The sequence below is a fragment of the Physeter macrocephalus genome, chromosome 19 (assembly GCF_002837175.3).
Source record: "Physeter macrocephalus isolate SW-GA chromosome 19, ASM283717v5, whole genome shotgun sequence".
NCBI classification, from domain to species: Eukaryota; Metazoa; Chordata; class Mammalia; order Artiodactyla; family Physeteridae; genus Physeter; species Physeter macrocephalus.
The window spans coordinates 33510341-33518086 of NC_041232.1; the positions used below are offsets into that span (position 1 = coordinate 33510341).

Sequence of the window (7746 nt, forward strand, 5' to 3'; positions counted from 1 at the left end):
CCTTTCTTTCTTCCCCTTTCTCACTTGCTCCCTAAATGATCTTATCTATTTCTATACACTGTCCTCTTTCCCTCCACCCAAGATAAATATCCCTGGTACTTGACTTTATTCTCTTTATTGGCAATTGGAGTGGCAATTGGAGTGGGCAGGTGGGCTTGGCAAATAAGATGCTGGTGCCCGGGTTTGAACTGAAGGTTGGTGACCCAAAGAATCAGGGACAGTACAGAGTTCATCTGGGTGGGAACAAGCAGCATCCAAGTCCATATCCTGGGGGCAGCCTGAACCGTGGTACCAGTGGCCATGTTCAGTCTCTCGGGCCAGCCATAGTGGCTGCCATGGCCTCAGCAGAGGAACAATGGCATAATTTTCACTGTGTTCTTTGCTGACCAGTGTTCTATGGTTTCTGCTTATTTTCTGAGTGTGTTTCTCCAAACTTCTTGGAAATTCTATGAGCTATCCAACATCTTTCCAATACATTTCTTTTAAACTTAAACTAGCAAGAGTTATTCCTACTATTTGTTGATTGCCATGATGATGGGGTTCATAAAATTAGTCCAGACTTCTTTTCTGAGCTTTAAAATCAAATGCTAACTTAAACTTTCAACTTGGATGTCTCACATTAGGATCATCTCAAAATAATGTGTCAAAACTGAACTTGTGTTCTTCTCCCAGGCCTGATACTTCCCCAGTCTTCCCTGCTCCATAACCTTGACTCAGTCCAGTCATCTGGCATCATGTTGGATTGTTGACCTGGTCTGGCTGCACCAGGCTGGAGACCAGCAAATAGCCAGAACAATTGAGTAGGAGAATAAAGACCCTCTGAGAAGGCCTCAAGGTTAACTTCTCAAAGGAGGTGCTTCACTTAGGTCTGATGTTGTGTCTGCATCCATATTATTACCTTGAGACGCCCATGCACACCCTTCCAGTCTGGCCTCATGCCACTCCTGTCCTTGAAGACTGTGGTCCAGACTCACTGGTCATCTTTCAAGTCCTTGAACATTCCAGGCTCTTTCCATTCTCAGGCCCTTTGCACAGGCTGTTTACAGTGTTTGGAAAGCTCTTTCCTTCTCTACCTCGCTAATTCCTTCCTGTGCTTTAGCATAAATAAAACTTCTTTGCCTTTTCTGACGCCCCAGGCTAAATTATATCTTCCTGTTTGTTTTTGCATTTTCCCCTATAGGTAGTAACTAGAACATTTGAAAGTCTATATTCCATTTGAAAGTCTATATTTATTTGCTTAACGTCTGCTAGGCTATATGCTTCCTCAGGGTACGGGCATTGTTCACTCTATTCATTGTCTCCTCAGCGCTTGCACAGTGTGAGGCATATGGTAGATGTTCAACAGATATTTGTTGTGAAAATGAGTAAATGAAAGAAAATCATAAATTTGGAGGAATGGAAGTGAGGAGGAGAGGATAATTACAAAGGAAGTACCATTGCTCCTGCCCTTTAGTTAATTTATCAAATTACATCCTTGGGCTTCCCTGGTGGCACAGTGGTTGAGAGTCCGCCTGCCGATGCAGGGGACATGGGTTCATGCCCTGGTCCGGGAAGATCCCACATGCCGCGGAGCGGCTAGGCCCGTGAGCCATGGCCGCTGAGCCTGCGCGTCCGGAGCCTGTGCTCCGCAGTGGGAGAGACCACAACAGTGAGAGGCCCACGTACCGCAAAAAAAAAAAAAAAAAAAAATTACATCCTTACCTCATGAAAAGAGTTCTTTTTAAGTGGCTGGCATTGCCAGCTCAAGGCAAATATGATCTGGTAGGTCTTTATGTAGAATATTCTAAGCCTCTTGCTCCTTTGGCCTTAGCCCTGCATATATGAGTACAACCAAGGAGCCTCCTCTTTAGGACCTGGGCAGCATTCATGATCTTCATTACTTACTCGGGGTGGTACCGAGTTACCCATCTTTTTCACCATCTCTCTGCTGTTCCTGGGTGCTTATCTTTCTAACGTTGCTGAAGGCAGGGCCTTGGTTAGATCAGCTGTGGGTTCCCCCTGCAGCATCACCTGTACACCATTTGGTCTACCGCCGTTCATAGATGCTTTCCTTTCCAGGTTGCACTGGGGTTCATTTTCCACCATAATAAATGCTCCTCCTGATGTGGATCTTTCTAGAGATGCTAAGGACTCTTCTTATTTATTAGAAAAGAAAACAATTCTGTTCATGGTATATAGGCACCTGGGTTCTGCCAGCTGTCTCCCTTTCTCAGGGTTATAATGGACTTAGAAGACAACCCACGAGTGTCATGGTCTTCCGATTTCCCACACTGGGTTATTCCCTTTGTCCATCTACTCCGGCAGGTGACAGCTAAGAGGAGCCACCTACCTGTGTACAAAGATGTGCAGAGGACAGTGTCCCCTCAGTTCCCTGGCTCCCAAGACTTCTCTGTGGGGAAAGACATCAGCCCAATTGTCTTTGGGCAACTGCTCTCCAGAAAGCCACAGTGTATACCCATTTTCCTTGTCATCTTAACAGCCTCGCCGTTAGAAATAGGGAAATCCTCGTTTCTGTTATGTTTAGCCCTGTCTTATGCTCTCAGGCTCCCAGGCATGGGTCACCAGAGGCCATTTGTAACACAGGCCCCTCAGTCACTGAACAATGAGTTACGGGTATGGGATAGAGAGTTTAACTCATCAACTTCTTGGTAGCATTAATCCTTTTACAACATAACTCAATAACTCTTCTGATTTTTTTAATATGAAGAAATGAATTTTCTAGTAAAGAACTTGTTAGGAATTGTCTGAAACCTTAGGAGACGGTAAGGCTGAAGAGATAGGTTCTTCTGAATTTGTAAGTTTGCAGATTGCTGGGCCAGAGTTCTCCCCTGAGGATGACACAACTCTTGGAGTCTTGATCATGTCTGGCTCTTAAAAATTGTAGTGATATACCTTTTAATACTCAGAGTGATGATTTAAATAATTGTCTTGAACAGAAAGCACTTCTGAAGCATGACTGATTATGAATTCTAAGTCTTGAAGTTCTTAGAATTCAAAAAATATAATCATAACACATTTTATTTTAACTAATATTAATATTTTTATGGATTGTATCATCCTTTACTCACTTGGAAGTGGGTTTAAGTCTATAATACCAACACTGGGGAGGATAGATAGTAATATGGACAACCCAAAATATGAATTATTTTTAAATCAATGAGATGCTTTCTATCTTGTAATGTAGCAGACCTAACCTATTTATTTATGTTTTGGTTGGGCTAACATTAAGAGCAATTTATAATCCTTGAACATATATTTATGAGTGCTAAGGTAAATGATGTGCAGGTGTTTTATATTCCTAATCCATGAGGGCCCCCTGCTTTTCCCCAAGTCTAGCCCCTTACTGTTTCCTCACCCTTCCCACAAGACCTTGACCATCAACCATCTTCTCATTGCTCTTGCATCTTCTTTGTCTACTTTCCATTGATTCTTTCTTCTAAGCCTATATTTTTGGGATATTGGGGGATATGTACACACACACACAAATTCTTTTGAAACTGTTTTCTCTTCAGGTTGTCTCACACTCTTATTTGTTTAACTGACAACCTTTTTGAGATCATGATATATACTGTCTACCTTCACTTTATGTTTTACTCACTTTTCAAGCATTTAAAAATTGTTTTTACCCTCACTCCTATATTAGTTTCCTATGACTGCTATAACAAATAACCACAAACTTCGTGATTTAAAACTATGTAAATTTATTCTCTTATAATTCTTGAGGCTGGCATTCAAATCAGGTTAACTGGGCTAAAACCAAGGGGTTGGCAGGACCGCACTCCCTCTGAGAATCCAGGGAAGAATCCGTTTCCTTGCCTTTTTCAGCTCCTAGTGGCCATCTGGCTCCTTCTTGCATCTTTAAAGCCCACATTGTAGCATCTTCTGCTGAGGTCATCGTGTCACTTTCTGTGCCAACTCTCCTTCCGCCTCCCTTCTCTAGAGATACTTGTGATTGCATTTAGGGCCCACCCAAATGATCAAGGAGAATCTTCTCACCCCCAGATCCTTAACATAATCACACCTGGACTCTCTGGGAGTCATTACTCAGCCTTCATCACGTTTCTGATCACAAACCTGAAGTCATTACTCATCCCTTTCTCTGCCTTTGTGCAGCATTTACAGAGACTGGCTTCTTGAAACACTCCTCTGTCTAACTTCTGTGTCATTACTTCTGTTTCTCTCACAAGCATGTTATGTCCTTCTCTTCTTCCTCTCACTTCTAAATGTAGGTTTTCTTCAGTATACTCTCCTAAGTTTTATTTTTCTTGCTTTCTGGACTACCTTCCTTGACCGTCTCCTCCATATCCACACCTTCTCAATCTTCATCTCCCGGGCAAACCCCCTTCAGGACTCCAGCTGTGGTTTCTAGCTGCTTGCTAGACATCTTTCACATGGACAACCCTGAGTAATGAGACTGAACTCATTACCCACTCTCTAGACCTCTTCTGTCTCCTTAATCAGCATCACAGTTAATGACCCAACATTCAGAAGAATAATATAAGCTCTTTCTCTTTCTTTGTCATGGCCACTACCTTATTTCAAACCCTAATGCCTCTGATATAAACTATATCAGTAATTTCCTAACATATTTTCCTCTCTGTGATTCTTAGCCATTCCCTACTTTGTTTCGAGAATCAGCTTTCTAAAGCCTAGCTGTAACTGGTACAAATTTTGCATTCAGAATCCTCAGCGCCACTGCCCCCCAACCCCCGCAACCTCGCCCTACCCCAGCATGTTCTGAGTAAAATCAGATTTGTGGCCTTCAAGGCTCTCTCCAACTTGATTTCAGGTGTAACTTATAGATTTATCTCCCACCGCTATACTCACCGTAGACTCCTTCCACAACCTGTCAAATGTGAAGAGTTCATGTCTCTGTGCCACTGCGTATTCTATTACACCTGTTTCCTCCTTTTTCTTTATGAAAATCTCACAATGCAGACCTCCAGGCAGAACATAATATGCAAAGACATGACAGTGAAATTTTTTTTTTTTTTTTTTTGCGATACGCGGGCCTCTCACTGCTGTGGCCTCTCCCACTGCGGAGCACAGGCTCCGGATGTGCAGGCTCAGCGGCCATGGCTCACGGGCCCAGCCGCTCCGCGGCATGTGGGATCTTCCCGGACCGGGGCACGAACCTGTGTCCCCTGCATCGGCAGGCGGACCCTCAACCACTGCGCCACCAGGGAAGCCCGTGAAATGTATTTTAAATTTAAATAATTATTCAATTTTCTCCTTGCTTTGCCATTGAAAGTGCTAGTACTCTCTGCTGGGCCTTGTTAAGGAATGCCTTCATCAGACTTGGAGGTCCTGTCTGAATTTTCTATTAGTGAAGGGAAGGCTCTACTTAGTCAAAGGCCTAGTTTTTTTTTTTTTTTTTTAAAGACACATTTATTCAGCGTCATGATCAGACTATTACATTTAGCAATCAACAGCATGGATGCAAAATATATATATACATATCTACATTAAAACCCTTTGTTGGAATGCTTTACCCTTTCCACAGAACAGAAACTAAAATAACCTGTTATACAATTAGTGACAAATACAGTCCTCGAGTTTTTTTGCCCATACACATGAGTATTGTCTAAAACATGTCTTCTTTGTAGCAGCTAGGCCCTGCCACCACTGTGCTTGGCTGAGTTCACAAATCTGTTGTAACCTGTAGCTTCCCTGTCACTTCTTTGGCTCTCCTCTCCTGCTAAGCTTTGTTTCCTGGCAGTAATCAAAACCCTCTGCCACTACCATAGCTACTGCTGCTGCTGGAACCACCATAGCCACCTTGGTTTTGGGGTTTGGCAAAGTATTGGCCTCCACCACCATAGGGGCCAGAACTTCTGCCTCCAAAGTTTCCTCCTTTCATGGGTCCAAAATTTGAAGATTGATTGTTGTAACTGCCAAAATCATTGTAGCTTCCACCACCTCCAAAATTGCTTCCATCATTACCAAATCCATTATAGCCATCCCCACTGCCACCATAGCCACCACCACCGCGGCTGCCACCAAAGCCACCTCGACCACTGAAGTTTCCTCCACGACCAGAGTTGTCATTCCCACCAAAACCACCTCCACGGCCACCACCAAAGCTTCCAGAACCACTTTGACCTCTTTGGCTGGATAAGGCACTAGCGATCTCTTGCTTAGATAGGGCTTTCCTTACTTCACAGTTGTGGCCATTCACAGTGTGGTATTTCTGAATGACAATCTTGTCTACAGAGTCATGGTCATCAAAGGTTATGAAAGCAAAGCCTCTCTTTTTGCCACTGCCTCGATCAGTCATGATTTCAATCACTTCAATTTTCCCATACTGTTCAAAATAATCTCTTAGATAATGTTCTTCAGTGTCTTCTTTAATGCCACCAACAAAAATCTTTTTCACAGTTAAGTGGGCACCAGGTCTTTGAGAATCTTCTCTTGAGATGGCCCTCTTTGGTTCCACAACTCTTCCATCCACTTTGTGTGGCCTTGCATTCATGGCCGCATCCACCTCCTCCACAGTGGCATACGTGACAACCCCGAAGCCTCTGGAGCTCCTGGTGCTTGGATCCCTCATTACCACACAGTCTGTGAGCGCTCCCCACTGCTCACAATGGCTCCTCAGGCTCTCATCGGTTGTTTCAAAGCTCAAACCTCCGATGAAGAGCTTCCGCAGCTGTTCGGGCTCTTTGGGTGACTCTGACTTAGACATGACGGCAGTGGAGGCAGGGGGAGCGGCATCCACGGGCAGAAAGGAGTAATCAACCGAACATATCTCCAAAGGCCTAGTTTTAATATTAATTTCTTTTATCCTTCTTCCTTTATTTTATACATTAATTCCACAACTCTTTAATGAATACTTACTGTGTGCTGGATACTATTCTAGGCCCTGAAAGATAAAATAACAAGCAAAACTAACATGACCTCTGCCTTTTGGAGGTTATAGATTAGCGGGAAAACAGTATTAATCAAATACAATAAGATAAAAGTCAATGACATCTGTGTCAAGTGCTAAGAAGAGGTGCCCAGTTTAATCAGAGTGTATCAATGGGGTGCTGACCTAGTTGGGGGGTTCAAAACAGGCTTCCCTGAGGAAAAAAATGAATGAATAGCAAAGGGGAGGGGGCATTCTGAAAAGACCTTATCCACGTATTACACAGAGACTAATTTGGGGAAGAAAAAAAAAACCCACCTAAAATATACATTTAGCTACTAATTGGGAATGTGCAGATAGTTAAATGTAGAAATTATATCCTCTAAATGTACCTCTGAAGATATAAAGCTATGTTAGGGCCAAAATTGGCACCAAGAGCTAGCTCAGCACTTTTAATGGATGTGCTGGGGTATAAATATCTTTACAATGCTACCTGGGATCCCATACATAGCTTTGTGAGAAAGGTCAATACGTTTTGCTTTTCCAAAGTGTTTCAGAAATGTTCCATAGGAATAATTCTTACTTCCTTAGGAGCACCTGTCTTGCTCATTGTTTGCTCAACAGCTGCAAAACAACTTGCACTCTTACTGCAGTTTTTCTTTCCCCTTTAATGCCAGAAATCAGAGAGTTAAGTGTTAATCATGCTCCACATTTATCAGCATTGTCATCATCAGAGCACAAAATGTCTCTTGTTTCATGTTTATATTTTCCCCCATCTTCCTTGGTTCTTCCTATTCCACTGCCCACACCACATATCTCTTTAAATATACATGTATTAGGGGCTTCCCTGGTGGCGCAGTGGTTGAGAGTCCGCCTGCCGATGCAGGGGACGCGGGTTC

At 43.2% G+C, this 7746-nt stretch overlaps 1 pseudogene; it reads right to left on the minus strand.

Annotated features, from left to right (window-relative positions):
- Positions 1-5464: 5464 nt before the first annotated feature.
- Positions 5465-6693, minus strand: LOC112064086 (heterogeneous nuclear ribonucleoprotein A1-like; annotated as a pseudogene).
- Between the last annotated feature and the right edge of the window lie 1053 nt (positions 6694-7746).